Source organism: Anolis sagrei, chromosome 8, assembly GCF_037176765.1.
Source record: "Anolis sagrei isolate rAnoSag1 chromosome 8, rAnoSag1.mat, whole genome shotgun sequence".
Lineage (NCBI taxonomy): Eukaryota > Metazoa > Chordata > Lepidosauria > Squamata > Dactyloidae > Anolis > Anolis sagrei.
The window spans coordinates 135,087-160,769 of record NC_090028.1 but is presented as its reverse complement, the minus strand read 5'-3'; the positions used below and the strand labels follow the sequence as shown (position 1 = coordinate 160,769).

General features: G+C 52.1%; 1 pseudogene; it reads left to right on the top strand.

Annotated features, from left to right (window-relative positions):
• Nucleotides 1-8,627: 8,627 nt before the first annotated feature.
• On the top strand, nt 8,628-25,200 carry LOC132783078 (SNF-related serine/threonine-protein kinase-like; annotated as a pseudogene).
• The last annotated feature ends 483 nt before the right edge of the window (nt 25,201-25,683 follow it).

The window sequence follows — 25,683 nt, the reverse complement described above, 5'->3', positions numbered from 1 at the left end:
GCATCAATAGTGTCTAGATCTAGGGAAGTCCTGCTCCCCATGCTCTATTCCGCTTTGGTTAGACCACTTTACCTGGAATATTGTGTCCAATTCTGGGCACCACAATTCAAGAGAGATGTTGACAAGCTGGAATGTGTCCAGAGGAGGGCGACTACAATGATCAAGGGTCTGGAGAACAAGCCCTATGAGGAGCGGCTTAAGGAGATGGGCATGTTTAGCCTGAAGAAGAGAAGGATGAGAGGAGATATGATGAGGGCCATGGATAAATAAATATGTGAGAGGAAGCCACAGGGAGGAGGAGGGAGCAAGCTTCCTTTCTGCTTCCCTGGAGACTAGGACGCAACTGAACAATGGCTTCAAACTACAAGAGAGGAGATTCCATCTGAACATTAGGAAGAACTTCCTGACTGTGAGAGCCGTTCAGCAGTGGAACTCTCTGCCCCGGAGTGTGGTGGAGGCTCCTTCTTTGGAAGTTTTGAAGCAGAGGCTGGATGGCTATCTGTCAGGGGTGCTTTGAATGCAATATTCCTGCTTCTTGGCAGAATGGGGTTGGACTGGATGATGGCCCAGGAGGTCTCTTCCAACTCTAGGATTCTATGATTCTAGGGAAGAATCATAGAACCCTAGAGGTGGAAGGGACCCCCAAAGGCCATCCAGTCCAAACCCCTTCTCTCTGCCTTCAGACAGGAAAAGCACAACCAAAGCACTCTCAACAGATGGCCATCCAGCCCTTGCTTGATAAGAAGAAGAAGAAGAAGAGAATCCTAGACTTGGAAGAGACACCCCCAGGGCCATCTAGTCCAACCCCCTTCTGCCTTCAGGCAGGAAAAGCATGCACACATGCACACACCTGAATAGATGGCCACCCAGCCCATTTGATAATAATAATAGAATCCTTGAATTGGAAGACTCCTAAAGGCCATCTAGTCCAACCCTACAGGAAAAGCCCAATCAATGCTCCCCCCCCCCTCCGCCAACAGATTGCCATCCAGCCTCTGTTTAAAAGCCTCCAAGGAAGGAGCCACCATTGGGTGCCTTCCACCTGGACATGAATGTCTTCATTGCAAAGACTGTGAGGATCCAGAACAGGCCTCCATAGTCATGTGCAGGACCATTGCCTTCTACACTTGGAAGGCCGCAAAGGATGGCCAGTGATGACGGTGATTCCTCTCCCTGCGAAGAGGAGGAAGGAGCGTTGGGCGCTAATGAGGTTCAAGGGGACAGAGTGCCCTGTTCTCCCCTCGCTTCGCCACCCACTGCCAACCTCATCTCTTGTTGTTGTTGTTGTTGTTGCGCATGTTGTTGATTGTTGGGGCGGCCGCCTGGCTATTTGGGGCCTTGTTTCCTGGAAGCAGGCGGCGAGCGGCTGATTAGTCCCTGATTGAGTGAGCGGAGGCTGCAAATGGAAAGGCTTTCAAGGGGGAAGGAGACCCTAATGGCTTCTCCGAAGCCTCCCCTTCCTCCCCTCCCCATCCTTTCCCTTCCTCTCTCTCCCCCCCCCCCCCCCACACCTTTGCTTTTGGGGCTGCAAAGCCACCAAGAGAAACCCAGCAAAGACCCCATTGGGCCCCAAAAAGGAGGAAGAGGTGCACCCTAATAATAAATAAATAAATAATGAGGGCAAGACATGGAGAGAGAGTGGCCAGATGGACAAGCTGGGTTTAGAAAAGGCAGAAGAACGAGAGACCCAGTGGGCAATATCCGAATGCTGGAGAATGGAGAAAGGCAGGGAGTTTCGGAAAAAACATCTATTTCTGGGTTTTTTGAATATTCGAAAGCTTTTAACTGTGTGGATCATAATAAATTGTGGCAAGTTCTTGGTGGGATGGGCATCCCAAGCCCCCTTCCCTCTCTCCTGAGGAATCTGTACAAGGACCAAGTAGAACTCACCATGGAACAAGAGACTGGTTCAAGATTGGGAAAAGAGTATAGCAGGGTTGTGTACTCTCACCCAACCTATTCCACTTGTATGCAGAACACATCGTGCGGTGTGCAGGGCTTGACGAATGCAAGGCTGGGGTGAAAATTGCTGGAAGAAACATTCACAACCTCAGATATGCAGATGATCCTGCTTTGATGGCCAAAAGTGAGGAGGAGCTGAGGAGCCTTCTCACCAAGGTGGAAGAAGAAAGCGCAAAAGCTGGGTTGCAGTTAAACATTTAAAAAACCCAAAATTATGGCAGCAAGAATGATTGACAACTGGGAAATAGAGGGAGAAAACGTGGAGGCCGTGACAGACTTTGTATCTCTAGGTGCCAAGATGAGTGCAGACACAGAGTACAGCCAGAAAATCAGGAGACGCTTCCTTCTTGGGAGGAGAGCAATGTCCAGTCTCGACAAAATAGTAAAGAGTAGAGACATCAGACTGGCAACCAAGATCCATTGCCTAGTCCAAGCCATGGTATTATTCCCTGTAGTCACCTACGGATGTGAGAGCTGGACCTCAGGGAAGGCTGAGTGAAGGAAGAGAGATGCTTTTGAGCTGTGGTGTTGGAGGAAAGTTCTGAGAGTTCCTTGGACTGCAAGAAGATCCAACCAGTCCATCCTCAAGGAAAGAAAGCCCGACTGTCCAATGCTCCTTCCTCTTCACAGGGAGAATCATTATCATCATCACTGGGGATCCTTCACAGTCTTCCAAGTGTAGAGTCTTGGCAATGAGCCCAATTATGACTATGGAGACCTGTTCTGGGTCCTCACAGTCTTTGCAGTGGAGACAGTCATGTCCAGGTGGAAGGCACCCAACACGGGCTTCCTTGATGCTCCTTCTGCCTCCTGACACACTTCTCCCTTCCGGCCTCCATTTGCCCCTCTCCAAAATCCACAGTTGGCCATACCTGGCCTCCATTTACACGCTTGAGGGCCAAGACTTCCCAAGTCTGTCTCTGTGTCCATTCCACATATTATAAGGTTCACGTTAAGCCCAGCTTTCAATCTCTTTTGCTGCCCACCGACACTCCATTTTCCGTTCTTCAGTTGAGAGTGAAGTCGAACATGACCCCCCCCCCCCCCCCCCATATGAGATAGTAACTTTTCATATTTTCTCCTGTGTATGTAAACTTCTCCTGAACCTTTTGCCCCCTTCCCATCTCCTTGAGGAAAAATGTGTAAGGAAGTTGCTCTGGCTCTGTGAAATCAATTAGCGGTTGTGGAAACTCTTATCTCACTACATTTCTTGCATGGAAAAATAACAAAGGAATATTTTCTTGACCTCGGAGGCTGGCCATCAAGAAGACAATCACTTGGCAGACTTTTTAATCACATTACAATGGGAGGTAAAATGACCTTCAGAAAGTCCTCTTCCTCCCAACTCATTTTCTTTCAAGCCTTCTAATTCAAGACATTCACCAAAGTCCCCCTTTGTGCTCCAATCCAACCGCAAGAGGAAAACTCGGATTAAGTGATCAATGCTTATCTCCGACCCATCACGACACAATAGATTGCCTTTTCTTGAAGGTTTGGATTCGTTAGCCCCCCTGGACATTTCCTGTAACTTCATAATCCATTCAAGAATGCATTGTTTTCCTTCGTCCCACCTCCCTCCCTTCTGATTCGCTGGAGCACCGAAGCGGCAGGAGTCTTCTGATTGGCTCTGGTGCACCACGGAAGCCCTGTGTTGGGCGGGGAGCGGGAGTTTTGAACCACACAATGCTATATTTTCTATAAAAATGGCATTTATTTCTGTACACGCATGCTTAGCTTAGCGAATGATTGCCGCTTTGCATCGTTTTCAGCTGAATCGCTAATAAATCATCTCAGTGGCACTTTCTTCAACTTTGGTGAGATTCTTTTTGGGAACTTAGGGAAAATAAATTGCTTAAAATTCGGCTTCTCTATGCGTATATATGCATAGATGTGTGTATGTGTGTGTGTTTGTGTATATATATGTGTGGTTTTGCACATGCATTGTAATGTATTTTTGGGGGGTTGCTTTTTAAGTCCCTTCTGTTGTGTTTTTCAGTGTTTTTATGAGTAACTAGCTGTACCCGCCATGCATTGCTGTGGCCAACCTTCCCTCTTTCTCCCCTTCCTTCCTTCCTTCCTTCCTTCCTTCCTTCCTTCCTTCCTATCTTTCCTTCTCCTCTTCCTTCTCTATCTCTTTCCTTCCTTCCCCCTTTTTCTTTCTCTTTTGGTCTCTTTTCTTCCTTCTCTCTTTCCTTCTTTCCTTCCCTCCCTCTTTCTCTACATCTTCCCCCTTCCTTCACTCCCTCTTTCCTTCCTTCATTCCCTTTTTTCTTTCCTTCTTTCCTTCCTTCCTCCCCACTTTTTCTTTCCCTCCCTCTTTCTCTCATTTCTTCCTTCTCTACCTCTTTCCTTCCTTCCCCCTTTTTCTTTCTTTTCTGCTGTCTCTCTTATCTTTCCTTCCATCTTTCCTTTTCTTTCCTTTTCCTCTTCCTTCTTTCTCTTACTTTCCTTCCTTCCCCCTTTTTCTTTACCTCCCTTTCTCTTTCTTCCTTCTTTCCTTCCTTCCCGTCTTTCCTTCTCCTCTTCCTTCTCTATCTCTTTCCTTCCTCCCCCCTTTTTCTTTCTCTTCTGCTGTCTCTTTTTTCCTTCCTTCTCTCTTTCCTTCTTTCCTTCCCTCCCTTTCTCTACGGGAAGGGGTGGGGCGGGGTTTGAAGGGGGCGGGGTTTGGAGGGGAAGAAGAAGGAGGGGGAGGAGGGATGGATTTGGACAGGGTGGGAAGGGGCGGGGCGGGGTTTGGAGGGGGCGGGGTTTGGAGGGGAAGAAGAAGGATGGGGAGGTGGTAAGATTGGCGAACATGAACGTGTGGGGCGGGGCGGGGGAGGGAGGGGGGCGTGGTGTGGCGTGGTCATGTGGGGCGGGGCGGGATAGGATGGGGCGTGGCTTGCACGGAAGGTCCGTTGGCCGTTCGGCCATGTGCGCGTGCCAGGGACTTGTGGCGGGGCGCCATTGCGTATGCTCAGTTGTTTTGTCTAATTGTGAGTGTGTTGTTATGTTGTTTAGTATTTTGAATCGATTTGTGCATACCTTGTGGGTTGAGGTATGTGCATGGGAATTTTGTTAAATTTTCGTTTGGGGTTTTTTTGAGTTTTGCTGTCCCGTTCGACGCCCCTTACAGATTTATATATATAGATGGTCACTTGTTGTCCTGATAGGTGTCTTTGTAATTGTATGAAATTATTGGTTTTATTGTGTATTGTTATTATGTATTGTTATGTACTCGCGTAGGGATCGAATCATGCTGGCTGGAAGCTGCCCTGAGGCCCCCCCCCCTCCCCCGGGGGTTGAGAAGGACGGGGTATAAATATTTGAAATAAATGAAATAAATAATAAACCATTATAATTATCATTGTTATTATTTCTTACAAGTTCCAAGGGTCAAATGAACTGGAGAGGCCAGCAAAGAACATTTTCTGTTCCTGGTCTGAAAGGGTTCTATTTCCTGTTTAATTGCGCAAGGCCTTTCCCGTGAAAGGAGCGCTTCTGCTCCAGAAATGTCCTTGTTGTGGCCGACACAAACTAGGCTGCCATTGGTTGAGATCCAATGAGAAAGTATTGCCAAAGCATGCAATCCCTCCTTCCCTTCCACAGAAACCAAGCTTTGGCAGTATCATAAACTTTCCCATGTTTTTATGGCAGGACCAATTAGGAAATAATGACATCTGTAATCCAGGGACAAAAATCATAGTTTTGTTGTGTGTGTTTTGTTGTGTCAGGAGCGACTTGAGAAACTGCAAGTCGCTTCTGGTGTGAGAGAATTGGCTGTCTGCAAGGACGTTGGCCAGGGGACAATGCCCGGATGATTTGATGTTTTACCATCCTTGTGGGAGGCTTCTCTCATGTCCTCGTATGAGGAGCTGGAGCTGACAGAGGGAGCTCATCCGCCTCTCCCCGGATTCGAACCTGCAACATCGGACTTCAGTCCTGCCAGCACAGGGGTTTAACCCACTGCGCCACCGGGGACTCCTAAAAATCATAATTTTTCATTTATTTAGATAAATCATAGATAAATCATTTATTTATATAGTGCAATCTATATAAATAAAAATGTAATGTTTGTTTGTGTGATTAACATAACTCAAATACCACTGGACGAATTGACACCAAATGTGGACACAAGACACCTCTCAGGCCAGGGAGTGACCATCACTCGTAAAAACACTGGAAAACAAAGCGGAAGAGACTTTAAAAGCCAAAAAATTTAAATTACAATGTTCATGCTTATCTTCTTACCTAATTGGATTTACCTAATCTTTTAAAGTGCTTTTTACTTAGATGCTTTTTACTTATCTATATAAATAAAAAGGTAACGTTCATTTGTGGGATTAACATAACTCAAAAACTACCGGACGAATTGACACCAAATTTGGAGACAAGACACCTCTCAGATCAGAGAAAAAAACACTGAAGAACACAGCAGAAGGGACTTGAAAAGCCAAAAATGCAAAAAGACACTACAGCGCATGTGCAAAAATGATTCCCCCTGGCAAACAAAACCCACAATAGCATAGCCACACTTTCTTTTGGACTACATATACACAAATATACACACACAAAACACATATACACAGACTGGGCCACAGCAACTTGTGATTTTGTGATAGGAAACTCACACTACTTCAGGTACATCTAGTCTAGTCTATATAAATAAAAATGTAATGTCCATTTGTGAGATTAATATAACTCAAAAACCACTGGATGAATGGCCGCCAAATTTGGACACAAGACACCTAACAGGCCAACAAGTGACCATCACTCATAAAAATACTGGAAAACAAAGCGGAAGGGATGTAAAAAGCCAAAAAATTAAAAATTACATTACAACATATGCGCAAAACCACATATACACATATTCACAAATATATACACACACATATACACATACAAAACACATATACACAGACTGGGCCACAGCAATGCGTTGCAGGGGACAGCTAGTCTATATAAATAAAAATGTAATGTTCATTAGTGGGATTAACAGAACTCCAAAACCACTGAGAAAATTGAGACCAAATTTGGACACAAGACACCTAACAACCCAATGAGCGACCATCACTCAAACAAAATTATTTTGTCACTTGGGAGGTGTAGTTGCTGGGATTTATAGTACACCTACAATCAAAGAGCCTTCTGAACTCCATCAATGATGGAATTGAACCAAACTTGGCACACAGGCCTCCACGACCCAAGAGAAAATACTGGAAGGGTTTGGTGGGCAGTGTCCTTTAGTTTTGGAGTTGTAGTTCACCTACATCCAGAGAGCACTATGGACTCAAACAATGATGGATCTGGACCAAACTTGGCATGAATATTCCATATGCCCAAATATAAACACAGATGGAGTTTTGGGGAAATAGACCTTGACATTTGGGATTTGTGGTTACTGGGATTTATAGTTCACCTACAATCAAAGAGCACTCTAAACTCCACCAATTATGGAACTGAACCAAATGTGGTACACAGGACTCCCACGCCCAATAGAAAACACTAGAAGGGTTTGGGGGGCATTGACCTTGAGTTTAGGAGTTGTAGTTCACCTCCATCCAGAGAGCAAAATCGACTCAAACAATGATGGATCTGGACCAAACTTGGCACGGATATTCCATATGACCAACTAGGCACTCAGATGGAGTTTGGGGAAAATAGCCCTTTACATTTGGGACTTGTAGTTGCTGGGATTTATAGTTCACCTAAAATCAAGGAGCATTGTGAACCCCGCCAATAACAGAATTGGGGCAAACTTCCCACACATTTCCCTATGCATGACCAACAGAAAATACTTGAGGCCACCCAGTCCAACTCCCTTCTTCACCAGTCCTTTGTCCCACTCTTGTCATCATTCCACAGATATATAAACCCTTTTTCCTACTTCCAACAGACCTCACAACCTTTGAGGATGCTTGCCATAGATGCAGGCGAAACGTCAGGAGAAAATGCCTCTAAAACATGGCCATATAGCCCGAAAACCCCTACAACAAGCCAGACATCTAATCACCTCAACAAAAGTTTGCTCCAGGCACTGTCAGGCCACCAAATGCTCATCAAGGTGGTCAGTTGAAACATTCCCACCTAGCTCCAACAGACAAGCGTCCTTTTTCCCACCCTGGTCATCATTCCACAGATATATAAACCTATTTTCCTAGTTCCAACAGACCTCACTACCTCTGAGGATGCTTGCCATAGATGCAGGCGAAACGTCAGGAGAGAATGCCTCTAGAACATGGCCATAGAGCCCAAAAAAACCTACAACAACCCACTTTCTGATGACTTTATTTTCCAGATCCCCAGAAACGCCTGGCAGGGAATGGCTAGTATATCATAATAATAATACAATTCTGCTACAATAACAGAGTAGAATGGGCTGGAGTAGGAAGTCCCTCCATCCTGAAGAAAGAAACTTTGTCTCCTTGAGGAAACTTTGTGTCCTCGAGGAGACTTTCCCCCTTTGTTGGTGAGAGAACCGATGAGATGACGACATTGCAAACACCGAGAGACAAGACCCAGGGTTTGCAAAACCCGCATCCTGACGTGGAAAGAGACACGCGTGTCTCCAAACGCAACCCCCCCCCCCCCGGCTGTGTGCTGGCAGCAGGGGAGGGGGCGGGGCTTGTCCGGGGAGACTCCCGGTGGGCGGGGCTACATTCGGCGAGGCCCCTCCCTCCTGGGCGCCTCTGACGTCACCGCGGAGGAAGAGGAGGAGGAGGGGGGGGGCCTGGGAGGCATCTCTGCTGCTGCTGCTGCGTCTGCGCCTGCGCCTGCGTCCCTCGGCCTCTGCGGGTAGGACTCCGGCCCCCGGGGGAGGGGGGGTGAGTTTGGGGGGGGGGTCCTTCCTTCGCTCCCTTCCCCCTCCTGCAACAACACCCCCCTCCCAGAGGGAGGGGGGTTGTTGTTGCAGGAGGGGGAAGGGAGCGAAGGAAGGACCCCCCCCCCCAGAGACACACTTGCGAGGCCTCTCTCTAGAGTGCAGCCCCCCCCCCCCCATTGGGGCCCATTGACAACTTCCAAAGGAAGGGGGTGTTGTGGGTATTTCCCCCCCCCCCCAACTCCAGAGACTGTTTTGGGAGGGGTGTTCCTGCAGCCCCCCCTCTCGTTACCCCTCCCTTTGCCCGTGGTTCCCATATGGGGGGTGCCCCCCTCCCACATAACCCCCCCCCCCCCCCGTTGGGCAGGCTGGGAGGCCAGCAGGGTCTGTGGCTTCTCCTGGGGGGGGGGGCAATCTTCGCGGGACTGCATGCCTTGGGGGGTTGTTTTGGGGAAAGGAGGGGGGAGGAAGAGTGAGAAGAAGGAAGGAAGGAAGGGGGAGAGGAGAGGAGGCAGGCAGGAAGGAAGAAGAATTTGAAGAAGAAAGCATAGAAATAAAGGAAGGAAGGAGAAGGAGGAAGGAAGGAGGAAAGGAAGAAGGAAAGAAGGATGAGAGGCAAGGAAGGGGGAGGGAGGAAGTAGAAGAAGGGGAAGAAGAAAGGAAGGAAAAGAAGAATTGGAGAAATAAAGAAAGAAGAATGGGAGGAAGAAACGAAAAAAAGTGAAGCAGAATGGAAGGAAGGAAGAAGAATGGGAAGAGGAAGAAAAAGAAATAAAAAAGGAAGGAAGGAAGGAAGGAAGGAGAATGGGAGGAAGAAAGGAGGAAAAGAAAGGAAGAAGGAAAGAAGGATGAGAGGCAGAGAAAGGGGAAGAAGGAAGAAGGGGAAGGGGAAGAAGAAAGGAAAAAAGAAAGAAGTGGAGAAAGAAAGAAGAATGGGAGGAAGAAAGAAAGAAAAGTAAATCAGAATGTAAGGAAGGAAGAAGAATGGGAAGAAGGAAGGAAGAAAAGGAAGAAGAAAAGATGGAAGGGAAGTGGGAGGGAAGAGAAGAAAGAAGGCAAGCAGGAATTGGATGAAGGAAGAAAAAGAAAGAAGGAATGAAGGAAGGAGAAGAGGAGGAAAAGAAAGGAAGAAAAGAAGGATGAGAGGCAGGGAAGAAAAAGAAAGAAAGAAGAAACGAAAGAAGAATTAGAAGAAGGAAGGAAGAAAAGGAAGAAGAAAAGATGGAAGGGAAGTGGGAGGGAAGAGAGGAAAGAAGACAAGTAGGAATTGAAAGAAGGAAGAAAAAGAAATAAAAAGGAAGGAAGGAGAAGGGGAGGAAGGAAGGAGGAAAAAAGGAAGAGGAAAAGAAGAATGAGAGGCAGGGAAGGGGGAGGAAGAAGAAGGGGGAGGAAGAAGAAGGGGAAGAAGAAAGGACAAAAAAGAAAGAATGGGAGGAAGTAAGGAGGAAAAGAAAGGAAGAAAAGAAGGAGGAGAGGCAGGGAAGGGGGAGGGAGGAGGAAGAAGAAGGGGAAGAATGGGAGGTAAAAAGGAAGAAAAATAAAGCAGAATGGAAGGAAGAAGAAAAGATTGAAGGGAAGTGGGAGGGAGGGAAGGATGCAAGGAAAGAAGGCAGGGAGGAAGGCAAAAGAATGGGAAGAAAGAAGAAAGGGAGGAAGAAGAATGGGGAGGGAGGGAGGAAGGAGAAGAAAGAAAGGCAGGAAGGAGGAAGAACGGGAAGAAAGGAGAGGAAGGGAGGAAGGAAGAAAAAAGAACTGAAGAAATGAAAGGGGAGGAAGAAGCATGAGAAGAAGGAAGGAAGGGAGGAAGGAAGGCAGTCAGGAAAAAAGAAGGAAGGGAGGAAGAAAAATGGTGAGAGATGAAGGAAGGAGAAGGAAGAAAGGCAGGCAGGAAGGAGGAAGAATAGGAAGAAAGAAGGAGCAAAAGGAAGGAAGAAAAAAGAAATGAATGAAAGGGGAAGGAGGAGGAAGCAGGAGAAGAAGGAAAGAAGAGAGGGAAGGATGGAAGAAGGCAGGCAGGAAGAAGGAAGGAAGGGAAAGAAAGAAAGAAGAATGGGAGGAAGGAATGGGAAGAGGAAGGAAGGAAGGAAGGAAGGAAGGAAGGAAGGAAGGAAGGGTGATGGAAGGGAGGGAGGGCAGGCCTGTGCAGCCGTGGTCCCTCCATCTGGAAGCGGGGACGCCAGGGAGCCCCCCCCCCCCCCCCCCCGCTGTGGGCCTGTTTTTAACCCCACTGTGATATTTAATTGGCTTTCCAAACGTGTTCTGCAGACCCTGAAACTTGACCCAAGTGTGGGATGCTTGAGTCCCTTTGAGGAGACCACCAACCTAAATAAAGGGACGACCAGTCATCATCCGAGTCCCAGGCCAGCCCCTCACTTGGGCCCTTGGCTCTACTCCGAACTTTGGGGGAGCTCCCAAGGGGCTGGCCCTACTCAGGAGACCCAGCGGACCCTTTGGAGGGAGGAGGAGGAGGAGGGTGATAGTTGGGCGTTCCTGCCTGGAGCCCCTTCCTCTCTTTCACATCCAGCCTCTTCCCTCCTTTCAGGGCCTGCTCTATCCATGGGGAGAAGGGGGGGGGGGAGGCGAGGTATAGATAAAGTAAACAACAACAATAATAGTTGGGTGCTCCTGTCTGAAGCCCCTTCCTCTCCCCCTCATGTCCAGCCTCTTTCCTCCTTGCAGGGCATGCTCTGTCCTGCCCATGCGCCAGGGAGGGGGCAATAAAGATAATACTACTACTACTACTACTACTAATAATAATAATAATTGGGTGCTGCTATCCGAAGCCCCTTCCTCTCTCACTTCCGGCCTCTTTCCTCCTTGCAGGGCCTTCTCTGTCCTGCCCATGCACCAGGGAGGGGGCAATAAAGTTAATAATAATAATAATAATAATAATAACCGCCAGGTCTCAGCGGTGGCCGGGAAAGCTTTTGCACAATTAAAACTTGTGCGCCAGCTGTGCCCGTACCTTGGGAAGTCTGATCTGGCCACGGTGGTCCATGCTCTTGTCACATCCCGACTGGATTACTGCAACGCACTCTACGTGGGGTTGCCTTTGAAGACTGTTCGGAAACTCCAACTAGTCCAGCGGGAGGCAGCCAGATTGCTCACCGGAGCGTCATACAGGGAGCATACCACCCCCGTTGTGTCAGCTCCACTGGCTGCCGATCCAGTTCCGAGTACAATTCAAAGTGCTGGTTTTGACCTACAAAACCCTATACGGTTCTGGCCCAGTGTGTCTGTCCAAATGGATCTCCCTCTACATCCCACCTCGAAGTTTAAGATCTTCTGGGGAGGCCCTGCTCTCGACCCCACCACTGTCACAAGTGAGACTGGCGGGGATGAGGAGCAGGGCCTTCTCCGTAGTGGCCCCCCCACCTGTGGAACTCACTCCCCGGGGAGATCAGATCAGCGACTTCCCTTCTCCCATTCAGGAAAAAGCTGAAAACTTGGATGTGGGACCAGGCTTTTGGAAACTCTGGCAGCTAAAAAGAAAGACCACAATGATGGGCAAATAATGACGAAACCTATTGGACCTATGGAACTCGAAACACTGACCATGAGACTGTTTATTGATGTGCTATTGTGTTATATATTGATGTTTTTAATCTGTTAATTGTTTAACTATTGCAATTGTTTTTATAATTGTATGTATTTGGATAAGGTCATCGAATTGTGCCTTCTTTTTGTAAGCCGCCCTGAGTCCCCCCTCGGGGGGTGAGAAGGGCGGGGTATAAGCAGCAGAAATAAATAAATAAATAAATAAATAAATAAATAATAGTTTGGGTGTTGCTGTGGGAAGCCCCTTCCTCTCTGACTTCCGGCCTGTTTCCTCCTTGCAGGGCTTCTCCCCCCTCGGTCCCCTCCATGTGCCGGTGAGGAGAGTGTGCCAGGATGTCCTCCTCCTCCTCCGCCTCCTCGTCCTCCTCGTCCTGCTCCCCAGCGGCAGAGGGCCAGATCGCTGGGCTGTACGACCTGGAGGGCACGCTGGGCAAGGGCCACTTTGCGGTGGTGCGGCTGGCGCGGCACGTCTTCACGGGGGAGCGCGTGGCGGTGAAGGTGATCGACAAGGCGAAGCTGCGTGGGGGCGGGGCGGTGGCGCAGCTGCTGCAGGAGGTGCGCTGCATGAAGCTGGTGCAGCACCCCAACGTGGTGCGCCTCTACGAGGTCATCGACACGCAGGCCAAGCTGTACCTCATCCTGGAGCTGGGCAGCGGCGGGGACATGTTCGACCACCTCCTGCGCCACGAGGGCGGCCTGGGCGAGGAGCGCGCCAAGCACTACTTCGCCCAGATCGTCCACGCCATCGCCTACTGCCACCGCCTCCACGTGGTGCACCGCGACCTCAAGCCCGAGAACGTGGTCTTCTTCCAGGAGCAGAGCGTGGTCAAGCTCACCGACTTCGGATTCAGCAACTGCTTCCAGCCGGGCAGCATGCTGGCCACGTCTTGTGGCTCTCTGGCCTACTCCGCCCCCGAGATCCTGCTGGGCGACGAGTACGAGGCCCCCGCCGTGGGTAAGGCTAAGAGTTGTGGGAGTTGAAGTCCAAAACACCCAGAGGGAGGGCCGTAGCTTGCCCAGGCATGGATGCGGCGGGAATGGATGGGGAAGTGGCCGGTGGTCAGTCAGTGGGGACATGGGTCAAGAGGGGCCTTAGGGCAGCAGGGCCAAAGGAGCATTTCCCGGTGCCACATGTCCAGAAGCCACAAGGAGAGGCAGCAGGTCATACATACATACATTGTTGTTGTTGTTGTTGTTGTTGTTGTTTTGTCGAAGGCTTTCATGGCCAGAATCACTGGGGTGTTGTTGTCTGGTTTCCAGGCTGTATAGCGAATGTGTTCTATCAGCATTTTCTCTGGTTGTTGTAGGTTTTTTTGGGCTGTATGGCCATGGTCTAGACTAGAGGCATTCTCTCCTGACGTTTTGCCTGCATCTATGGCAAGCATCCTCAGAGGTTGTGAGGTCTGTTGGAACTCGGAAAAAGGGTTTATATATCTGTGGAATAATGACCAGGGTGGGACGAAGGACTCTTGTCTGCTGGAGCTAGGGGTGAATGTTTCAACTGACCACCTTGACTAGCATACAATGGCCTGGCAGTGCCTGGAGCAAACTTTTGTTGAGAGGTGATTACATATCCCTGCCTGCTTCCTCTCTGTTGTTGTGCATTTTCTCCGCTTGACATTTTGCCGGCATCTGTGGCTCCAGGCATCGTCGGAGGACCTGATGGTAGCCAAGCAAGGGGAGTGTGTGTGTGTGTACATACATACATACATACCTGTGTAATCATGTCCAGGTGGGAGGAAGAACCATTGTCTGTTCAATTAGTGTAAACGGTGCAATTAGCAAGCTTGATTTGCATGCATTGAGTGGGATCCCACTTGCTGTCCCGCCATCAGATCCTCTAAACATGATGCCAAGTACAGACACAGGCGGAACGTCAGGAGGAGAAGAAAATGGGTTGTTGTAGGTTTTTTCGGGCTATATGTCCATGTTCTAGAGGCATTCTCTCCTGACGTTTCGCCTGCATCTATGGCAAGCATCCTCAGAGGTTGTGAGGTCTGTTGGAACTAGGAAAATGGGTTTATATATCTGTGGAAAGACCAGGGCGGGACAAAGGACTCTTGTCTGCTGGAGCTAGGTGTTAATGTTTCAACTGACCACCTTGATTAGCATATAATGGCCTGACAGTGCCTGGAGCAAACTTTTTGTTGAGAGGTGATTAGATGTCCTTGTTTAATGTATTGTCGAAGGCTTTCGTGGCCGGAATCACTAGGTTGTTGTAGGTTTTTTTGGGCTATATGGCCATGTTCTAGAGACATTCTCTCCTGACGTTTCGCCTGCATCTATGGCAAGCATCCTCAGAGGTAGGGAGGTCTCTTGGAACTAGGAAAAAGGGAATGACCAGGGTGGGACAAAGGACTCTTGTCCGCTGGAGCTAGGGGTGAATGCTTCAACTGACCACCTTGATTAGCATTTGATTGCCTGGCAGTGCCTGGAGCAATCTTTTGTTGAGAGGTGATTAGATGTCCTTGCTGAATGCTGAATCCATTGGCCATGCAGCCTGGAAACAACACAACACCCCATTGCTGTTGATGTTGTGGTTTTGGTTATGGCAGCTGACCAGAGCTTGATGGACATCCCCAGGTCTCTCCCCCAAAATCCGAGGTGTGCCTTAGGGGAGGGTCTCATGTCACGCGGCGCAGGCCCTTCTGGGCTAGGGATGCTGACCAGCCCTCAAGAGGGGAGGGAAGGGGAGGAGAGGGGAGGGACAAAACAGGACAAAAGAAGGATTTGTTTTCTTTATAAATTTAAATATCTTTCCTCTTTTAATTGGTGAACTCAGACCTTTTACGTTCCAAGAAATGACCTTAATGTTTTTTTTTCTGGTTTGACTTATCCATCATACTCTGATGTGATACCTGTAGTTGTATTATCTTCCTTTCTCCCTCAAAATCCTATTTATAGAAAGCAGTGAATCCGAAAGGACGCCAGGAAGGGAGGTGTGGGGGGTCCCTATTTAGATCCCACTCCTCAGCCAGGTCTAAGAACATGCACCCCCTCCTCCATTTGGGGTGGGGGGGGGGTCTGTTTCTGCATTAGGCTCTGCCTGGGTGGTTCCTGGGGAGGGCAGGATGTGGCAGAGCCAGGGCAGGAAGTGCGTGCGGCTGCTTCCTCTGCCTTTTCCTGTTCTCTGGTTCAAGAGCGAAGGCTGATCAAGCTGCAGAAATGGGGCAGCCACATCCGCACTTTCCAAAAGGCTTAGCAGCATTTGAGGGGGTGGGTGGGCAGAGGGGGCGCCTTCCCCTTGAGGCTGCAATCTCTGCAAGCCCCCCTCCCCCTAAAAGAAAGCAGTCCAGAGGGGGTGCAAGGGGTCCTTTGCTCTTGTGAGAGACTTGGGGGGAGAGCCACATGGATGTGTCCAGCCAGGATTTTGATTCGGGGGGGGGGGGGGGGGTCTGAGTCTGAGTGAGAGAGGGTCTGCCCTAGCAAACCTTTTGTATTGTTACCCCAATCCCCCCCCCCCCCCCCCGGCATGGTGATCAGATCATGATATGAATAAACATAACAGTTTAAATAATGCACCAGTAAAGCCTTCTCGCAGACCACCATGAGAATTTCGGGGGGGGGCTGAAGCCCCTCAAACCCCCCCCCCCCCCAGCTACATGCCTGTGTCCAGCGTCTCCATCAAGCAGGAGCCTAAGGGGAGGGGGGTCTGTGGGAATGGCCACATCTCTGTCTCCCCACCTGGGGTTCCCTTCCTGTGGGGCTGAAGGTGGGGCTCCCCACTGATGTTGCCTGAGTTATTATTATTATTATTATTATTATTATTATGTGTATTGATGCCCCCCTTTTCTCTCTGCAAAGAGAGGCCAAGATCCTTCAAAGGTCAGAGGCCGGGGCCGGGGCGCCTTCTTGGCCCCTTCTTGGCCCCCTCTTCCACGTCCTGCGTTTCATCTCTGTCTGTCGTGTGCATTTTAATATGTATTTTACAGAAAGACATTTTATGATGTATCTTGTATAGAATTTTGGCCGTGCTTGTGTGTTCTAATTATGTGGCAACCCTGCTTTGAGAAGAGGTGGGTCAGAAGTACAACAACAAATTATTATTATTATTATTATTATTATTATTATTATTATTATTATTATTCCAGGCTTCCCGTGAATGAGGGCAATCTGATGGATCTGCAGAGTGCCTCGAGACCCCCCCCCATTCCCGCCCCCCCCCCCTTTTCCTGCCTTGGAGCGCTCTCTGTTCCCAAATGCAAAGCACAAGACCTTGTTTGTCCCTCCCAGAGGCTGCGTTTGTGCCTTGTTTGCAGAGGCCTGGGGGGCCCCCTTTGCAGCCATGCTGCCCTTTTGAGGAGGGGGCAGCTGAAGGGACCCACAGAAGGGGGAAAGATGCCACAGCTGTGCTCTCCCCCTCTTCCATAACACATCCCCCCCCCCTCCCCTGCATGAGGGCGGCCATTCTGAGCCTTGCGCTCTCCCTCTTGGCAGCTCTGCTTCCTCCCTCCAGCAGCAGCTCCTGATGCCAAGAGGATATTTAGAGCTCCCCCCCCCCCCCGCCTATGAGCTGGAGGGGGGAAAGGGGAGGAGTCGGCACAAGACCCCCCCCCCCCCCGCCTTCTTTCCTTCCTTGTGACCCAAGATAACCTCTTTCTCTGCCCGGCCAGAGGTTACAAGGAGGCAAAGGTCCCGCGGGAGGGACTCCAGCCACAGCCAAAGGAAGGACCGAGTCTCTCTCTTGCAGACAGAAAGCGGAGGAATCATAATAATAATAATAATATCACTAAATAATATTACTAAGTAATAATGATGAAGAAGCCCCCGGTGGCGCAGTGGGTTAAAGCACTGAGCTGCTAAGCTTGTTGATCGAAAGGTCGCAGGTTCAATTCCGGGGAGCGGCGTGAGCTTCCGCTGTCAGCCCTAGCTTCTGCCAACCTAGCAGTTCGAAAACATGCAAATGTGAGTAGATCAATAGGTACCGCTCCCGCGGGAAGGTAACGGCGTTCCATGCAGTCATGCCTATGGCCACATGACCTTGGAAGTGTCTACGGACAACGCTGGCTCTTTGGCTTAGAAATGGAGATGAGCACCACACCCCAGAGTCAGACATGGCTGGACTTAATGTCAGGGGACTACCTTTACCTTTACCTTAATAATGATGATGATAATAATATCACTAAATAATAATAATAATAATATCAGTAATGTCTTATCAAAGGCTTTCATGGCTGGAATCCATGGGTTGTTGTAGGTTTTTTCGGGCTATATGGCCATGTTCTAGAGGCATTCTCTCCTGATGTTTCGCCTGCACCTATGGCAAGCATCCTCAGAGGTAGTGAGGTCTCTTGGAACTAGGAAAAAGGGTTTATAGTATATCTGTGGAATGACCAGGGTGGGGCAAAGGACTCTTGTCTGCTGGAGCGAGGGGTGAATGTTTCAACTGACCACCTTGATTAGCATTTGATGGCCTGGCAGTGCTTTGATTATGTTTTCTTGCCCTGGTGAAGGGAGTTGACCTTAAGGCAGCATTTCTCAACCTGGGAAGTCAAGACCCGGGGGGGGGGGGGGGTCATCGGGGGGGGGGGGTCAGAAGGGTCACCAAAGACCACTAGGAAACACATTTTCTGTTGGTCATGGGGGTTCTGTGTGGGAAGTTTGGCCCAATTCCATTGTTGGTGGGGTTCAGAATGCTCTTTGATTGCAGGTGAACTATACATCCTAGTAACTACAACTCCCAAATGTCAAGATCTATTTTCCCCAAACTCCATCTGTGTTCACATTTGGGCATATTGAGTATTCCTATCAAGTTTGGTCCAGATCCATCATTGCTTGCATCCACAGTGCTCTCTGGAGGGAGGTGAACTACAACTCCCAAATGTCAAGGTCTATTTTCCCCAAACTCCATCTGTGTTCACGTTTGGTCATATTGAGTATTTGTGCCAAGTTTGGTCCAGATCCATCATTGTTTGAGTCCATAGTGTTCACTGGATGGAGGTGAACTACAATTCCAAAATTCAATGTCAATGCCCACCAAACCCTTTCGGTATTTTCTGTTAGTCAGGGGAGTCCTGTGTGCCAAGTTTGGTTCAATTCCATTGTTGGTGGAGTTCAGAATGCTCTTTGATTATAGGTGAACTGTAAATCCCAGCAACCACAACTCCCAAATGACGAAATCATAATTTTTTGAGTGATGGTCACTCCTTGTGTTGTGAGATGTTTTGTTGCCAAATTTGGTGTGATTTCATTCATTGGTTCTTTTGTTTTTAAGGAACTCATGACGCACAGAGCATTTTTATAGATATAGATTATCCCAGGGAAGGAAGGCTCCCAAAGCCCCCAGCCATTGGCCGGCCTGTGTCAACGCAAACGCCACTCCTCTCTTGCTGCCAGGATTTGTGTGTGTGTGTGTGTGTGTCTGCTGGGTTACATCGGGAGTTGTCCCCCCCCCCCCCCCGGGACCCCCTTCCCAGAAATGCCCCCTTGGCATCTTGGTGGGGGCCCCTCCTGGTCCAGAAGAAAGACCCTGGAGGAAGATTTGGGCTGAGAATTTGGGGAGGGGGAGGCTGTGAGACATAGCGTATATAGCGTAATTGGACTGGGCTGGACATCCCAGCTGGACATCGTGACTGGGCGAGACACAATCCCAGGGCGGAGAAGGGAACCCTGGGCATTGTGCGCGGAGCCTTCCTCTCGACCCACTTGTTGAGCAGCTCAAGCCTGTCCAGTGGAGCCTTTGCCTTGGCGCCCAGGCCTGACCTTCTCTGGGCACCTTGACCCCTCCCTCAGGCCCCCCTCCCTCCCTCCCTCCTCATTGACCCAGTGAGTGGACAGGCGGCCAGAGGAGCGTCCTCCGTGACCTTTGACCCCCCTTGTGCCTGGCCCCTCCCCTTCCTGCAGAGCTGACCGTTTCCCCCTCCAAAGGAGACCCCAGGCTTTGGCCTGAGAGGAAGGAAGAGCAGACCGCCCCCCAATACACACACAGAGGTGTCGGGGTGCTCTGGGCCATGCACGCTGAGGCATCTACAGGAGAGGAAGCCTTGGCAAGGGGCCTGAGCCGATTATGGGATGGAGGGGGCCTCAGAGGGATTAGGGGCAGCTTATCCGCTCGGCCATCTGTGCTGGGCAGCCTCTCTCTGCAAAGGAAGGGCACACAAGGAGGGAGGGAGGGGGGGCTGTGAACTTGTCAGTCACCCACTGCAATGGGGCAAGGGCCTAAAGCAGTGACCCCTTAATACAGTTTCTCATGTTGAGGTGACCCCTTGATCATAAAATTATTTTCATTGCCACTTCATAATTGTAATTTCACTACTGTTATGAATCATGAGGAAGAACTTCCTGACTGTGAGAGCCGTTCAGCAGTGGAACTCGCTGCCTTCCCCGGAGGGAGTGTGGTGGAGGCTCCTTCTTTGGGAGTTTTTAAACAGAGGCTGGGTGGCCATCTGTCAGGGGTGCTTTGAATGCAATATTCCTGCTTCTTGGCAGAATGGGGTTGGACTAGATGATGGCCCGCCAGGACTCTCCCAACTCTTGGATTCTAGGATTCTATAATGTAAATATCCAATACGCAGGTTGTATTTTCATTCACTGGACTAAAATTGAGCTTGGGAGTTGTAGTTCACCTACATCCAGAGACCACTGTGGACTCAAACAATGATGCATCTGGAGCAAACTTGGCACGAATACCCAATATGCCCAAATGTGAACACTGGAGGAGTTTGGAGAATATAGACCTTGACATTTGGGAGTTGTAGTTGCTGGGATTTATAGTTCACCTACAATCAAAGAGCATTCTGAACTCCACCAACGATGGAATTGAACCAAACTTGGCACACAGAACTCCCATGACCAACAAAAAAAATATTGGAAGAGTTTGGTGGGCATTGACCTTGAGCTTGGGAGTTGTAGTTCACCTACATCCAGAGAGCATTGTGGACTCAAACAATGATGCATCTGGACCAAACTTGGCATGAATACTCAATATGCCCAAATGTGAACACTGGTGGAGTTTGGGGAAAATAGACCTTGACATTTGGGAGTTGTAGTTGTGGGGATTTATAGTTCACCTACAATCAAAGAGCATTCTGAACTCCACCAACGATGGAATAGAACCAAACTTGGCACACAGAACCCCCATGACTGACAGAAAATACTGTGTTTTCTGATATTCTTTGGTGACCCCTCTGACACCCAATCACGACCCCTCCAGGGGTCCCGACCCCCAGGTTGAGAAACACTGGTCTAAAGACTCCTGGTTGCCCTTCTGTGGCTCTTCTATGAGTATTTGCATGGAAGTGTAGTGTTTATTCCACAGCCAGGAAATGCACCCCCTTATCTGGAAGCCACGCGATACAACTTCCACTTCCGCAGCACATTTTTAGAGGCCGCGACTCCCCTAAACAACCTTCAGTTGCAGCTCACACGCCTCTCTTTGCATGTCAGCATCCATGTAGTCGTGCTAATGTTGGTCCCAAAAAGACCCAAGAGAGGTCAGTCCTTTGTTGTGAATGGGAACCTTCATTCCTAATCTTAGACTTGCAAAGTTCAGCCACACGAAAAGTGTTGTGTTCAGAAGGGCATTCATTGAAGATCTTTGTATTGGCCCGATTCCCCATCTGGGTGTGTGTTTGAGGCCCATGACGGGTGGGCAGGGGCGGCTCGTCCATTACGCGAAGTAAGCGGTCACAGAATTTTTTTTTCTGCCAGGGGCGCAGAGGCTCCTCTGTAAATGCCCCTCGACCGCCACTTGAGGAGCGCCCCCCCCCAGCTCACAACAGCCCTCGCAGTCCGGGGGAGCCTCGGCTTTCTTCCCAAAGGGGCCGGGCCCTTGAGCCTCGCCTCGCCCCTCTCGTTCCTGCTCCACCCGGCCACCGGGTGCGCGAGCAGAGCCGGCGCTCAATCGTTCTCCGCGTTCAATCCCTTCCCCATGACCGGCTCCCTTTCCTGATCCCCCGGCGCTCCACCCGCCTCCTCTCCTCTCCCCAATCCACGGGTGGGCCAAGGGGCGGAGCCACCGTGCCTGGCCCGCTTCGGGTCCGGAGGCGTGTCTGAAGACCCCAGCGTGCGCACCAAAAGTCGCCTCTTCTCCTGACTTTCTCTTCAGCCATTGCGACCAAGAGAGAGAGAGAGAGAGAGAGAGAGAGAGAGAGAGAGAGCCCCTCCGGCTGGAGGTATCTCCCACCTCCGCTCCCTCCTTTGTTTTTGCGCCTACCTTCAGGAAAGGTGGGCATCTCCACCTCTCTCTCTCTCTCTCTCTCTCTCTCTCTTGGTCCCAATGGCTGAGGAGAAAGTCAGGAGAAGAGGTGACTTTTGGTGCACACGCCGGGGTCTTCAGGCACGCCTCCGGACCCAAAGTGGGCCAGGCAAGGGAGCAAGTGCGGCTAGTGTAGTTCCTGGGATGTATAGTTCCCCTACAATCAAAGAGCATTCTGAACTCCACCAATGATGGAATTGAACCAAATATGGCACACAGAACTCCCACGACAAACAGAAAATATATATCAATGATTGGTTGGGGGGGGGGGGGGCGCCAAAATACTGTTTACTTACCTTTGAAAATTACCTAGGGCTGCCTCTGCAGGTGGGAAAGGGAGGTCAACCCCCCCCCCCCTTCACATATGCAGTGAAAGTTTAGGTGGTCTTCTCTTGTTCCCAGATGGGGGGGGGGGGAGCTGTCTTCGATGCCGGCCCTGGCTCACATATCCAGGAGGTGTGTCCGCCATAGATCTGCAACGGAGCCACGATCCTGGTCTCGGCAGGGCTGCCTCCCAGGCCCACTGAAACTGCCCCCCCCTTCATTTTTATCTTTCCTCCTCTGCACAGATATCTGGAGCCTGGGGGTCATCCTCTTCATGCTGGTCTGTGGGCAGCCCCCCTTCCAAGAGGCCAACGACAGCGAGACCCTCACCATGATCCTGGACTGCCGCTACGTCATCCCCCCGAGCGTCTCCTCGTCCTGCGCAGAGTACGGCCCATTTATCTGGAGGGGGACCCTCTGGCCCCATTGAAAGGGCGGGGGGCTAATGCCGCTGTGTGGGTGGGGAGGCCTCCCAGCAAACCCCGAATGACTCTCCCTGCGCCTCCACTGCAGAGTGGGCTCGATCCCGGCTGAGCCCCCATAAGACAAGGGCCGGGCGGTGCCATCCACCCCCTCTAACGCCCCTTCCTCGTGAACCCCTTCTTTCCGCAGCCTGATCTCCCGCATGCTGAGGCGGGACCCCCGGAGCAGGGCCTCGCTGGAGGAGATTGAGGGCCACCCGTGGCTCCGGGGCGTGGACCCCTCCCCGGCCAGCCGCTCCCTCCTGCCCCTGACCTCCCACCGCAGGGTCTCCCAGGAGGAGCACGAGATCATCCTCCAGGCCATGATGTGCGGAAACATCGCCGACGACCGGGAGACCATCCAGGAGTAAGTAGAGCCCCCTCCCCCCCCCCCCCGGAAGTGGCTTGTGCCTCTGGGATGGACTGGGTGGGCATTGGGGGACCTGGGTTGGAGGGGCGCACTCTTCCCCTTTTGAACGACAAAGTCCTGCCCGGGGGGGGGGGGGGTGTTCCAGGATGCATGCAGCCCCCCTTCCCCCGTAGAACCCCTTCCTTATTGTGCACCCCTTCTTGTTCACCCCCCCCCCCAAGAAGTGGCTTGTGCCTCCGGGATGGACTGGGTGGGCACCGGGGGACCTGGGTTGGAGGGGTGCACTCTTCCCCCTTTAAACTACAAAGTCCTGCCCGGAGAGGGGGGGTGTTCCAGGATGCATGCAGCCCCCCCCCATAGAACCTCTTCCTTATTGTGCCCCCTTCTTGTTCACCCCCCCCCCCCCAGAAGTGGCTTGTGCCTCCGGGATGGACTGGGTGGGCACCAGGCGACCTGGGTTGGAGGGGTGCCCTCTTCCCCCTTTCAACTACAAAGTCCTGTGGGTGGGGAGGGGGGTGTTCCAGGATGCATGTAGCCTCACCCCTCCCCTCCTGGAAGGAGCTTGTGTCTCCAGGTTGGACTGGGTGGGCACCGGGGGACCTGGGTTGGAGGGGCCACTCTTCCCCCTTTGAACTACAAAGTCCTGCCCGGGGGGGGGGTGTTCCAGGATGCATGCAGCCCCCCTCCCCCCGTAGAACCCCTTCCTTATTGTGCACCCCTTCTTGTTCACCCCCCCCCCTGGAAGTGGCTTGTGCCTCCGGGATGGACTGGGTGGGCATCGGGGGACCTGGGTTGGAGGGGTGCACTCTTCCCCCTTTCAACTACAAAGTCCTGCCCGGGGGGAGGGGGGTGTTCCAGGATGCATGCAGCCCCCCTCCCCCGTAGAACCCCTTCCTTATTGTGCACCCCTTCTTGTTCACCCCCCCCCCCCCCGGAAGTGGCTTGTGCCTCCGGGATGGACTGGGTGGTCACCAGGGACCCTGGGTTGGAGGGGCGCATTCTTCCCCCTTTGAACTACAAAGCCCTATGGGGGGGGGGTGTTCCAGGATGCATGCAGCCCCACCCCCAGCAGAACCCCATCCTTATTGTGCACCCCTTCTTGTTCACCCCCCCCCCCCCCGGAAGTGGCTTGTGCCTCCAGGTTGGACTGGGTGGTCACCAGGGGCCCTAGTTGGAGGGGTGCACTCTTCCCCCTTTGAACTACAAAGCCCTGCAGCGGAGGGTGTTCTAGAATGTATGCAGCTCCATGCCCCTAGAACCCCTTCCTCATTGTGCCCCCTTCTTGTCCACCCCCCCCCCCCAGGGCCCTGGAGGCCGACCGCTACAACCACGTCACGGCCACCTACTTCCTCCTGGCCGAGCGGATCCTGCGGGAGAAGCAAGAGAAGGAGAGCCGGACCTCCGACCCCCGTCTGGCGGAGGACGCCTTGACTCAGTCAGTGCAGAGCAGGTGAGTCTTTGTAGGGCGGGGGGAGGGCTTCACGTGTGACCCCCACACAGCCCAGGGATCTAGGGCACTGCTTGCTGTCTTTGGGGCCTCACTCTCTACGGCCATTGCCACTCAACTGAGTCCCCGCTCTGTCTGTTTCTCAGTGAGGCCGGCCCCCCCGGGAAGCCCCCCCAGCGGCGCTTCTCGGCGGCAACGGCGGCAACGGGAGAAGCCCCCCCCTGCAGCTTCCGGGAGCAGCCCATCCGGGCCCTGATCCGGCCCTCGCTGGTGGAGACCCCCGTCACCAAGAGCACGCTGGCGCTGCAGCAGATCTCGGAGGAGGAGGATGACGAGCAGGAGGGGGCCGAGGAGGAGGAGGGGGAGGGGGCCGGGCTGCTGCTGCTCCGGCGCCGGACCTCCTCCCTCAACCAGGAGCAGATGAGCTGCTTCCAGAGCGCCAAGGCCGCCCTGCTCTTCGGGAGGGGCCCCGCCCCCCACGGCCGGCCGGCACCCGCCTTCCCTCAGCCCCACGGCAGCGCTCGTGCAGACCCCCAGACCCAGGCGAAGGAGGAGGAGGAGGGGGAAGGGGCCGGGAGCAGCAGCAGCAGCAAAGGGGGCCACACCACGGAAGGCCCCAAAAGCCACCCCAAAGCACCAGGAGGAGGATGCAGAAGTGGCGGAGAAGACCGTGACGGGGGGCCGCCCCAGGGCAAGGGTCGGCCCTTGCCAGTCAAGGAGGGAAAGGCCTGCGAGGCGGAGGGGGGAGGCAATCCCTCCCCGGCCCCCCAACCCCCGACCCCACCTCAAGACGGAGGCGGGGCCCACGGGAGCAGCGAGGGGCCCTCCGCGGAGCCCGCCTCCTCCTCCTCCGCCAAAGGCAAGGGGGGGGGCCAACCTGAAGGAGCGCATCCTGCAGTTCCCGCTCTGCGAGAAGGCCCTGGCCTTCCGGATGCGCCCCTCCCCCAAGGAGAGCCTCCTGTCCCTGGGCCAGTTCAACTGCTGCCACGTCATCTAGGGCACGCAGCCCCCCCTCCCTGCAAGCGTGGGAGCGGCCAGAGGTCACGGCTTCGGACCCCGCTGACCCTCGACTCCAGCCCCGTGCCGCCACTGCAGAGCGGGCTCGATCCCGGACGAGCCCCCAAGAGAAGTGCAGGGCGGCGTCATCCGCCTCCTCTCCTGCATGCTGGGCCCCCGCCTCCTCTTTCTCGTCCTCCTTCTCTTCTTGGGGGGTCTTTGTGTGCATGGCCCCCTCCCCAAATAGGGGGGAATAGGAGTGGGTCAGCCAAAAGAAGTGGGGGGGGGTGGCGCTAAACTTCAGACCCCCTCCAGGTGTTTTCAACGGCAACTCCCAGAATTGTGGAAGTTGCAGTCCAAAACATTTGAAGGGTTGAAGTTTGCCCAGCCCCTCTGGATGGGGACCCCCCCCCCCCAATTATATGCTATGATGCCGAGAAGGGAGTGCTTGCAGCCCCGATTTCTCCCCTTCCTTCCTTCCTTCCTTCCTTCCTTCCTTCCTTCCTTCCTTCCTTCCTTCCTTCGGCCCCAAAGAGCATGACTTCCCTTTGCAAAGCATCCCGACTACTA